General features: G+C 42.8%; 1 protein-coding gene across 1 annotated transcript in view; it reads left to right on the top strand.

Annotated features, from left to right (window-relative positions):
• BMPR2 (bone morphogenetic protein receptor type 2) overlaps positions 1-12,406 on the top strand; it is a 286,915-nt gene that overhangs the window by 33,419 nt on the left and 241,090 nt on the right. The window lies entirely within an intron of this gene.

Genomic DNA, 12,406 nt, shown 5'->3' with positions numbered 1-12,406 from the left:
ATTCAATCTGTCATGATATAATCGACCTAAGGTGAGAAAAAGAAAACCTGATGCAAAATAAACTAAAAAACTAAATAAAACCCAAAGGAAAATCAAAAAAAATGAATACCTCATAGAGCAGTCCCACATTCAGAGAAATGAGTATATGCTAAAGGTCTCATTGAGACCCTTTGGTTTAAGAATTTCCAAATTCCAGATCCAGAAAGGTTCTTGTTGGGACAATCAGCGCCACCTTCAGAAGTGCAAGGTCACAAGAATGAAAGGCCTGAAAATGTCCTTCAATAGGCTTCAAAATGTCATTCTGTTCTGTTTTCATCTCTAGAAGATATGATATCACGTAATGTTCATGCCCAGGGTTCATGTATAGTGATCCCTACATAGATCTTAGGGAAAATGTAATAGTCCCCTTAGGAGACTTGATGCTATAATTGACCAATTGCCTATGGCATACATAGCAGTGCATCATACCGGCCATGGAATTGCTTTCACAGGAGGATCGCAATGACAGGCACGGGGGTCATGAGCAGATCCTTCATGGTCCAGCGCCAGCTCTCCACTGCTACCCCAGCCTCTGTTGTTTGTCTGCAATGCTGATGTCACATCAACAGCGCTGCAGCCAGTTAGTAAGCTCAGTGGCTCTTGGTGTCTACAAGGTCAGAGCAGCTGAGTTTAGTGACTACTTGCAGCGCTGTTCATGTCACGTTAGCACTGCAGATAAACAACAGAGACTAAAGGCCCCTTTACATTTAGCGATGCACCAGCGATCCGACCTGGTCAGGATCACTGGTGCATCGCTAAATGATCGCTAGTGAGCTGTCACACCGGCAGACCTCACAGCGATGCAGCAGCGACGCAGCGCACGATACTCACCTTTCACACACAGCGATCCTGACGTCCTCCCGCCCACCTCCACGCGTCGCTCGTCGTCACAGCAGGAAGCCGACGATGAGAAATGGAGCCGGACATTCTCGCGCGATCAGCGATGGACAGCGGGGGAGCCAGGCGGAGGTAAGTATCACACATAGCAATATCGTTAGCAATATCGCTATAACGTCACAAAATCGGTGACGCTGTAGCGATATCGCTAGCGATATCGCTATGTGTAAAACCCCCTTAAGGCAGTGGTGGCGACTCAGCACTGGACTGGGTAGGGAGCGAGGCAGGAAGAGGGTTGAGTAATGCTTGGTTTGCTTTCTTTATATCTACCACAGCATTCAGCAAAAAGTTATTGGAAAGAAGACCACTCCTTTCAGCTACTACTAAATGTGGGGCTTGGGTAATCCTCTTTACAAGATGCCTGAATCATTATTGTTAGTGTATAAGACTATATTTATTTAGGATTGATCATTGGAGAGACAGTATAGATGACAATACTCACATGCCAAAATGTAGGAGAAAAATACTGCCTCTGCAGGAATACAGAACTTACTCTTCACTAACATTCACTTTAGCATTAATTGCTCATACAAGTGTATATTAATCACAAAATGTGAACAAAAATTCTATATTTTGATCCATGAAGCTCTAAATTTGAAATCCTTGGTTGCGCTGTGAGAATAGGCTTCTGCCGGAAGTGTCTGACAGCAGCTCGTGCTCCTCTCCCTATAAAATAATCATGGGGAGGTTGGGGAAGATAGCGGACAGTCAAATGGTGTGGGCAGCTGCCTTACGTCAATTATTAACTAAGCTGGTCCCAGCACTTTATCACGTGATAATTACCGTAGGTAATCAGAAAATTGCTTTATTTAAAAACTTAATGTATTCTTATACCAGAAAAATTATTCACTGTACAAATGACATTTTACAACCTACATAGATCCTATGGGGCATACTGTTAGATTTGTTAGGAATCAATATCACCATTACACACTGAACGGTAAACCAGTGGGTAAATCTGACATGGAGAAGGACTTGGGGATGCTAGTTAATGATAAACTTACCTGGAGCAGCCAGTGCCAGGCAGCGGCTGCCAAGGCAAACAGGATCATGGGGTGCATTAAAAGAGGTCTGGACACACATGATGAGAGCATTATACTGCCTCTGTACAAATCTCTGGTTAGACCGCACATGGAGTACTGTGTACAGTTTTGGGCACCGGTGCTCAGGCAGGATATAATGGAACTAGAGCGGGTACAAAGGAGGGCAACAAAATTAATAAAGGGGATGGGGGAACTACAATACCCAGAGAGATTAGCAAAATTAGGATTATTTAGTCTAGAAAAAAGACGACTGAGGGGCGATCTAATAACCATGTATAAGTATATAAGGGGACAATACAAATATCTCTCCGAGGATCTGTTTATACCAAGGAAGGTGACGGTCACAAGGGGGCATTCTCTGCGTCTGGAGGAGAAAAGGTTTTTCCACCAAAATAGAAGAGGATTCTTTACTGTTAGGGCAGTGAGACTCTGGAATTCCCTGCCTGAGGAGGTGGTGATGGCGAACTCAGCCGAAGGGTTCAAGAGAGGCCTGGATGTCTTCCTGGAGCGTAACAATATTGTATCTTACAGTTATTGTTAGGTTCTTTAGAAGGACGTAGATCTGGGGATTTATTCTAACAGAATTTTATAGGCTGAACTGGATGGACTAATGTCTTTTTTCGGCCTTACTAACTATGTATCTAAAACAAGATACAACAGGATCGTAATTAAACCTTAGACCTGCATTAGACCTGCAGAAATCTCAATGCTTGGTGCCAAAACAACCACATGCAGATGAAAGAAGCTTATTTTCTGATGTTTTTGCAGCAAATCTTCCATGTATGAAGAAAGAGTCAAATGTGTTAGTTTTTGGTCTTATTTTCTTCACACTGCTCCCCTGATTAATTTTTTTTTAAACCCGCCATACAGTGTCAGAGATATATGCCTTTTTATTTAGTGCTAATTTTTATGGACTTTCTTTAACATCTGCATCATTACCTGTGAGCCATGCCCACTTATAGAAACCATAAAAAATAGCACTAAATCGAAAGGTCCAAAAACACAGAATATCAAGCCATTGTTCCCTGTAAGAGAAGTAAAGTAACAAAAATATTCCTCACCTGTCTGCTGAGAAGAAAATAATCTATTTGTCCCACAACGGGTCTAGCTCTGCTACTTCTAGATGGCAGGCTACATGGTTGCAGGATACGACTATACAGCCTGTCATCCAGCAGAGACACTGAGCAATGTGTGCTACTGCTCAGTGTGTCACGGTGAACTCCTATAACCTGTCTGACATCACCGCGAGCATGAGAAAGTTCTTCTGCTCGCAGTGCCATCAGAAAGGTCCTGCGAGTTCACAGCCAATGAACTCGCTTCAGCTTTCTGACGTCAGAGCGAGCACCGTGGGAAAATATTAATATCAGCCCGCAGCTGCCTGCCTAGTCTTTGTTGGTTATTAATTCTAGGGGGATCCTATGTCATTTTTTGGGGGTTCCCCATTTTAATAGCCAGTAAAGGCTATGTATACAGTTGTGAGCTGATAGTAATAGCCTGGGAACCTCCATGGGTATTATCCCCTTCCCAGGCTATAAACATCTGCCCCCAGACGTCGGCTTTCCCTTTGCTGGTTAAGAAAATTACATGGTAGTCCACGCCATTTTTTTTTTTTTTTAGAAAAATAGTCTTTTAATAATTATATGTACAGTAAGCTGCACACACACTGTACTAATTGTATTTGTCATTGACATCTGTATATCGACCTATTCTATGTGTATATACTGTATGTAATCCATCTGTTCTGTGGATGTGTTACGGGTTTGAGGTTTTATACTCTGGGTATAGTTCTGGGTTTATAGGAAATAAAGGTATGGCTGCAATGTACATATGAGTATGTGACGGCACATGGGGAGCAGCGGTGATTTTCCAGACTAGCTGGTCCCATACAGAAAAGATTTATAGTGCATGACAAGGTTTTGGCACAGCAGCAGCATAGATTTGTTTGCTTATTGCTTAGTTCTTGTTGTATTTTCTGGAATTGCCCTTTCAAGTTCAGTAGACAAAATGAATATTGTGATCAATAGAAGTGCAAGCAGAAAACGGATTAATCTGCTGTGAACGATGAGAACTCGGCCACATTGATTTATACAGCCATGGTAAAAATCTCATATCATCATTTTGCTTACAATGTGCAACAAGCCATTTTGCTACTATCATCGAAATTCATCACACTGTTTCCAGGATGTATTATAGACCTACGTTTTTATCTAATTAAGTGGCTTTATGTGCACAAACAATGCTGAAACATTAAATGATATAAGCTATCAACTAAATATCTATTATAGAACAGAAAAAAACAATATAGAAAATGGCAATATAAGAAACCGCTAATAAAGCTATTACCTAGTATTTTTTTCAGTGCAAAAATTCCAAAATGTAGGTATCTGCCAATTTTCTGCCAACTGCAGCCTGAATGTAGTAACAGAGCAGCCTGGAGTCAATCAGTGGGCACCTGACTGCGGGCAGCTGATACACTTTCTTGGTGTGAATAATGCCCCCTATGGGGAAAGCTTGTCTTCATTGAAGGCTTTAGCAGGACTCATTGTATTTTGACTCCTTACACTGAACAAATACTAGTGCCATACAGTGCACATATCAGCAATCAACATTCGCCGTCATGGAGTTTCACTGAGCAAACATGGTGTAAAAGTTCCTGCTGCATACAATGCATGGGTTTTGCCTCGTGAGTCTGTGTACTATTTTATGGCGCCCACAGTATAGTTCACACATAAAGGGGAGAGGTTCTTTTTTCCTTTACTTGAATACATAATAATAATAATCTTTATATAACACCAACATATTCCGCAGCGCTTTACAGTTACATGTATTTTATGCTAAAAATTGTTTGTTTTTTTCTATTAGGGTTTGATTAAACATTTTGCACCTTGTGGCTGTTACAGGCTCTTTTTTGTTCCCTGTACTGATGTGGTTGACGGTATAAAATTAGCTGAGAATGGCTCAGAAAGACACAAATGAAAGAGATAAGCCCTCCATACACATTTTATTAATGTCGGACGGAGCCACCATTATCGATAGGTTCAGCCGACACTCGGATGTGTGTGGGTTCGCCAGCCAACTTATTGTTGGAGAGAGATGTCAATCGGGCATGTCCGATTTCAGACTTCCGATTGCTTTGTTCTCCCAGAGATAAGCCATCGGCAGAGATGTTTGGCGGCGGCTCTCTCATAGAAAACATAGAAGCGCTCAGCTGAATGGACACTCCTGTGCATTGGAAAGCCGGTCGAGATGGCTGTCGGATGCATGATCGGCCGAAGCATTGTTCTGCCAACAGCCATCTAATGTGTATGGTGGTCTTTGTAAACTTACAGTCAGAACGAACTCACTGATGGATTCTCGGCTGGCTCATTCTGTTGCCAACATAAGAAGAGTTATATAGGGCAAATGGTGCAAAAAATGTATTGCAACCCAATTGCAAAAATAATTTTTTTTAGCCATAGTTACAATGCATGCATTTAAGTAAAAAAATTTGTCCTGAAAGGTGGATAAGCTTTATGTCCTATTTGCTGATCATATAATTTATGGATCGTGTGCACACTTTAGTAAAATTAATAGTTTTGTTGCTATGGCAACCAGTTAAATTACAGCTCCTGATATACAGTTGTATAAGCAGGCACCTGATTGGTTGCCATTGACTCCAGTCCTGATGTTTTCCTGCCTTTGGGTTATATGTATATACTAGCTGAAGAGCCCAGCGCTGCCCGGGCATAGTAACTAACTGTGGTTAGTTATAGCAAATTATAATTATCCTCTATCCCATAGTCCCGTGCCCATATACCCATCATACATATCCACGATCCCATAGGCCTGTGCCCATATACCCATCATACATATCCACGATCCCATAGGCCTGTGCCCATATACCCATCATACATATCCTCCATCCCATAGTCGAGTGCCCATATACCCATCATACATATCCTCCATCCCATTGTCCCATGCCCATATACCCATCATACATATCCGCCATCCCATAGTCCCGTGCCCATATACCCGTCATACATATCCTCTATCCCATAGTCCAGTGCCCATATACACATCACACATCCTCCATCCCATAGTCCCGTGCCCATATACATATCCGCCATCCCATAGTCCCGTGCCCATATACCCATCATACATATCCTCCATCCCATAGTCGAGTGCCCATATACCCATAACACATCCTTCATCCCATAGTCCCATGCCCATATACCCATCACACATCCTCCATCCCATAGTCCCATGCCCATATACCCATCATACATATTCGCCATCCCATAGTCGAGTGCCCATATACCCATCACACATCCTTCATCTCATAGTCCCATGCCCATATACCCATCATACATATCCTCCATCCCATAGTCCCGTGTCCATATAACCATCATACATATCCACCATCCCATAGTCCCATGCCCATATACCCGTCATACATATCCTCCATCCCATAGTCCAGTGCCCATATACCCATCACACATCCTCCATCCCATAGTCAACCATTATGACATCATAATGAGCGGCGGGGCTTGCAACCTATGATGACATCAGCGTCGCCATGGCAACCATTATGACATCATAATGAGGGGTGGGGCTTGACACACACACACTTTTTCCCCATTATATAGATAGGGGCAAAATTGTTTGGTGAATTGGAACGCGCGGGGTTAAAATTTCGCATCACAACATAGCCTAGGATGCTCTCGGGGTCCAGACGTGTGACTGTGCCAAATTTTGTGGCTGTAGCTGCGATGGTGCGGATGCCTATCCCGGACATACATACATACACACATACACACACACTTGAGCTTTATCTAATAGATACATGACTCTGAATACACAGCTTTTCTTTGTTACTAACCGTGATGGCTTCATTGCTGTATATGATATAATCATTCTCCTCTGCAGAATAATGTATGGGATCTGATCTTGTGCTTGGTGCAATTACGCACATTAATACACAGAAAAATAAACCTTCTCAGTCAGGCCTGTTTTGCCTTTTTAATGAAGTGCACCGTGAGTAAACTGACATGATAAAATGTTAGCGGAGGGAGAAGCCTGCTGCCATGGCAACGCCGAACGCCTTTTCTGCAGAATCACAGGAGTCTGCTCATATCCTTGTGCGGTGCAGACTGCAATGCTGATCAGTCGTGTCACGCTGGAGAAGCCCACATACTGATATGTGGTCGTTAGCCGGAGAGTTATATTTAGACGCACATGTATATAACATAAATGAATCAATATATAGTATCCGGTGTCGTTGGCGTTAGCTAGCTGTTGCCATTTGTAAAAAATGTGTCGCGGATCATTTATAGAAACATCTTTACTGTGGTGCAAGAGAAGCGTGGAATAGGGTGATGCAAGGTGACACCCAGTAATGGCAGCCATTACAGTGCTTGTAGAAGTTGGCACTTGGGTTTACAAACCTGCACTTCAAAGGGAACGTGTCATGTACAATAATGCTATTACCTGCAGTTATGGAGTTAATCTGCAGGTTAATAGCATTCTGACACCATGCAACGCCGGCACTGAGAGCCCCACTGCCGGGAGAAAATGAACATTATTCTCCACCGACAGCATTCAACGTTCAGTCATAATGGTGGTGTCGACGCGGTTTCAGTCACCATTCTGTGCATAGGGAGCGGCGACTGTAGCCGCACCACCGACACTGACTGACAGCAGCTCATCATTATGACTGGAAGCTGAACACTGCCGGGGGAATAAAGTTGATTTCCTCCCGGCAGCGGGGCTCTCAGAATGGGCGACACCCAGTGTCAGAACAATATTAACCTGCAGATTAATGCCATATCTGCAGGTAATTTAATTATTATGTATTGTTTATATAGTGCCATTATATTCCACAGCGCTTTACAGACTCTATCATCACTGTCCCATTGAGAATCACAATCTAAATTCCCTATCAATATTTCTTTTGGGGTATGGGAGGAAACCCACGCAAACCCAGCGAGAACACACAAACTCTTTAATAGTGTTATTTTATGTGACAGGTTCCCTTTAAGAGCTGGTATTAGTGACCATATTTTTGGTCCAAGTGTGAAGTGACAAAACATCGGATCCCACTCTGGCCAATGTTATTTTATGGGGTTGTGCACATGTCAGATTTTTCTTCGGACCAAGTCTGTCTAAGGTATTTATCACGGCATGTAGAATTTGCATACAACATTTGGATCGCACTCAGCCATGCAAGTCATTGACTCCATGGACTGACAGAATAGAGCCTGATCAGAGTGTGATTAACATAATCCAATAATGGTAGAGATTTCTATATCATTCACAATCAGCGCAAAGTGGCAATGACCACTATATAGGGCATGTCACACTAAGCGATATCACTAGCAATATCGCTATAACTAGTGACGTTATAGCGATATTGCTAGCGATATCGCTGTGTGTGATACTTACCTACAACCCGCTCCCCCGCTGGTTATCGCTGATCGCGCGAGAACGTCCAGGACTGTTTCTCGTCGTCAGCTTCCTGCGGCGCTTCCTGCTGTGACGACGAGCGACGCGTGGAGCCGGGCGGGAGGACGCAGGATCGCCTGGTGTGACAGGTAAGTAGCGACCCCCGTCCCCAGCGATGTCGCTAGTGAGATCTGCCTATGTGGCAGCTCACTAGCGACCACTTAGCGATGTACCAGCGATCCTGACTGCGTCATATCGCTGGTCGGGATCGCTGGTACATCGCTAAGTGTGACGGTACCTTATGGGTGCTGTCATTGTTGCCATTTCTGGCAGATTAGACAGATTAGAATCAAATGCCTCTTAGGGTCCCTTTACACTAAACAACGCACCAGCGATCCCGACAACGATATGACCGGGTTAGGATCACTGGTGGGTCGCTACATGATCGCTGGTGAGCTCTCAAACAGGCAGACTCACCAGCGATCAGGACCAGCGAGGACACTGGTAACCAGGGTAACTAAGCGCGTGTCCCTTAGTTAACCGCTGCGTACCCTGGATAACAGCGTGCTCGCTATGGGAGCTGGTATCCAAGGTAAACAGCGGGTAACTAAGCGCGCACGGTGCTTAGTTACCTGCTGTTTACCTTGGATACCAGCTCCCAGGGTCTGCTTACAGCGCTGGGAGCTCGCTGATCGTTGGTCTCCCGCTGCCACACGTAGCGATGCATGCTGGCCAGCGGGAAACCAACAATCAAAAAATGGCCCAGGACATTCCTGCATGATCAGCGATACCCGCAGGGGGGGCCGGTCGCTGATGCGTGCCACACACAGCGAGATCGCTGGCTAGATCGCTGATGCGTCACAAAATCGGTGATGCATCAGCGATCTCGTTAGCGATCTCGCTTAGTGTGAAGTACCCCTTACAGATACTACAAGACCTCATTCAAGGTTGGCTAATATATCTTTATTTTTTAAAGGAAATGCAAATATATCACTGTTCACGTAATGCCAATAAAATATTTAGAACAGAATATATAGCATGTCTCATGAATAATTTGAATTAAGGATGGTATTATGGTTGTGATGAAGGTCAAATGGAAGCCACACTGCCACAATTAGAAGTGATGACGGAATAGACAATCAATACATTTGTTCCTGGCTAGAGGCAATCATACGTAATTCCCTGGTTTAACATTACAGAATCTTTTCAAAGTCTACAGCATTGGTGAACACTTGGAAAAAATTGAATATTGCTGCATAAGGGAGAGCTATAGGTCTACAAATATATGTAATTTCAATTGATTCTATCAACATTTCACATTAGAAGCCAAAATAATTGGGAAAACAATATTACCATAAAGGGAAAAAATGAAAATGTTACCTTTTCCCTCAAAAATATTGCTTTAGCCCAAAATTTTGCATTTTCAAAAGGGTAACATGACAACCAATACCCCATATGTGGTGCAAAACTACTGTTTGGGGGCACAGCAGGGCTAAAAAGGGAAGGAGCTCCATTCAACTTTTGGAGCTCAAAATTGGCTGGAATAGATAGCATATGCCATGATGTGCTTGTTGAGCCACTGATGTGCCCAGAACAGTGGAAACCTCCCACAAGTGACCCCATTTTGGAGCCTACACCTATCAAGGAATTTATTTAGAGCTGTGGTGAGCACCTTGAACCCACAAGTGTTTCACAGAATTTTATAACGTTGATCTGTGAAAGTAAAAAAGTCAAATTTTTCCAACAAAATGTTGCTTTAGCCCCAAATTTTTCATTTTCATAAGGGTAACATGAAAAAATGAGCCATATGATTTGTTGTATAATTTCTCCTGAATACACCGATACCACATATGTGGTGTAAAAGTACTGTTTGGGCACACAGCAGATCATTGAAGTGAAGGAGCACCATTTTACTTTTGGAGCACAAAATTGGCTGGAACAGATAATGGACGCCATGTTGCATTTGCAGAGCCCCTGATGTATATGAACAGTGGAAACCCCTCTCGAAAAGTGGCCTCATTTTGAAAACTACACCCCTCAAAGTATTTATCTATAGGTATGGTCAGCACCTTGAACCCACAGGTGCTTCACAGAATTTTAAGTTGAGCCGTGAAAATAAAAAAATAAATTTTTCCCGCAAAAAATGTTGCATTAGCCCTAAATGTTTCCTCTTCTCAAAGGCAACAGGAGAAAATGGACCCCCAAATCTGTTGTGTGATTTATTTTGAATATGCCGATACCCCATATGTGTTTAAAAACTACCTTATACACTGTTCCTGGCATTGTCTACCAAGCTTGCTGTAGCTAGCTGACCCAGACAATCTAGGGTTGCCATGACAACGATCGCGCTCATACGATGATGTCACTGGGTTGCGGATCGGATGGCAGAGGGAACCAGCTCCCTCTCCTAGCCTCTCAAATACTGCGCTCGATATCAACCGCGGCATTTGGAGGGTTGAACAGGTGACGTGGGCACGGCTCCTGGCAGTGGCAATCGGGTCTCTGCTCTCATGTAAGCCGAGCTGCCGATGGTAATCGGGCTGGTACAGCTCATGTGCCGCGCACGATTGCCATGATGTATCCATATGTCGAAGGTTTTGTTTTTTCCTATGGTAAAAAACAGACAATTTTCACCAGTTCTCATATATTTTTGGATTGGGAATCAGTTTTTACCATCAGTGTGGTATCCATTTATCTTGTATGCAAAGAAATCAATAATTTCCAAGCTTCTCCTACTCATTAAGCAGTTGGGTGACACGCAGATAGAATCTGTGGTGCCTGTTTTTTCTCATGGACGTGAATAGATTATTTTGATGTGCAGATTGGATCGAAAACGGACATGTCTCCTTCTTTTGTGAACAATTAATTTACAAAAAAAAAGTCATCTGAACATGCCCATAAACTACAGTGGGTTTGTACTTTACCTATAAAAAACACCAATAGAAAATGTATGTAAAAAATTGAAGTCTGAAGGAGGCCTCAGGCCTTCATTACATGAACATCATGTCTTCCTTTAGTGATGACAGCTGTGCCATTCTCTAATGATTTGTCATGGGGTTCCACCAGGTTTTTGGGGCACGGAACAGCAGTTCTCTACCTTACGCCTACTTCAGACGTTCGTGATTTTTCATGCATTTAAAGAAAGAGTCCGAGTGTCATCAGTGTTTTTGATCTGATTTTCATCAGTGTTTGGTCAGTGTGTCAATTTTTATCATCTGTGTTTTTCGTGTATGAAAAATTAATAAATGCTAAAGCTTCTCTTATCCATTACATTGTTAATCACATGGATTGTACACTTCACTAACGACACCCGTGTTATGTCAGTAGTTTCAAAGTTCTATAGAATTGTATGGGTAATGCTGATCTGAGACATGGCTCAAAAACTGACATGTCTCCTTGATTTTTTTTTTGTGGACACATCAGAGACATTAATGGTTATGTGGAAAATGGAAGTCTGAATGGGACCTTAGTTCTAAGTAAGAATTACTGATCTTATTGAAACAAGAAGTGGATTCATTTCTGACAGTATGGAAGGAAAAATAGTAGAAATCTAAATTCTTTGTTAATCTCCACAGTGGTGGAGCGCCTTAACACTGTGGTCACACCGCCTTACCACTAGTGCCTCTCTATCACACATGCCTCTCCTAAAAGCAATCCATGTATCTGGCGAAGGTCTAAGTTATAAAGATGCATATTGCATTGTTAATAAATATCACCTCTATTAAACTACAGAGACTAGTTCTTCAAATCTATTATAAAAGGGGTAGGAGCATACTAGGGAACCACTTACTCTAAGTGCCGTGATCTACACATAATAGGCAGCTTTATGACAGCCATATGCAGAATATAGACTACTAGGAATGACAGCCTGTACTCTGCAGATGTATTTTCCGGTCAGCAGTATTTCCATGCTCTTCTTATGTCAATTTATTCTTGTTTAAATCCCATAGAGATCTTGTTTAATTCCCATAGTGATCAAGCAGTGACACACAATAGGTTTGTCGTCA

The sequence above is a fragment of the Dendrobates tinctorius genome, unplaced genomic scaffold (genome assembly GCF_039654945.1).
Source record: "Dendrobates tinctorius isolate UK_male_01 unplaced genomic scaffold, ASM3965494v1 ptg000177l, whole genome shotgun sequence".
Classification (NCBI taxonomy): domain Eukaryota; kingdom Metazoa; phylum Chordata; class Amphibia; order Anura; family Dendrobatidae; genus Dendrobates; species Dendrobates tinctorius.
Note: the sequence above shows the minus strand (reverse complement) of the source record. Positions and strands in the feature narration are given on the sequence as shown.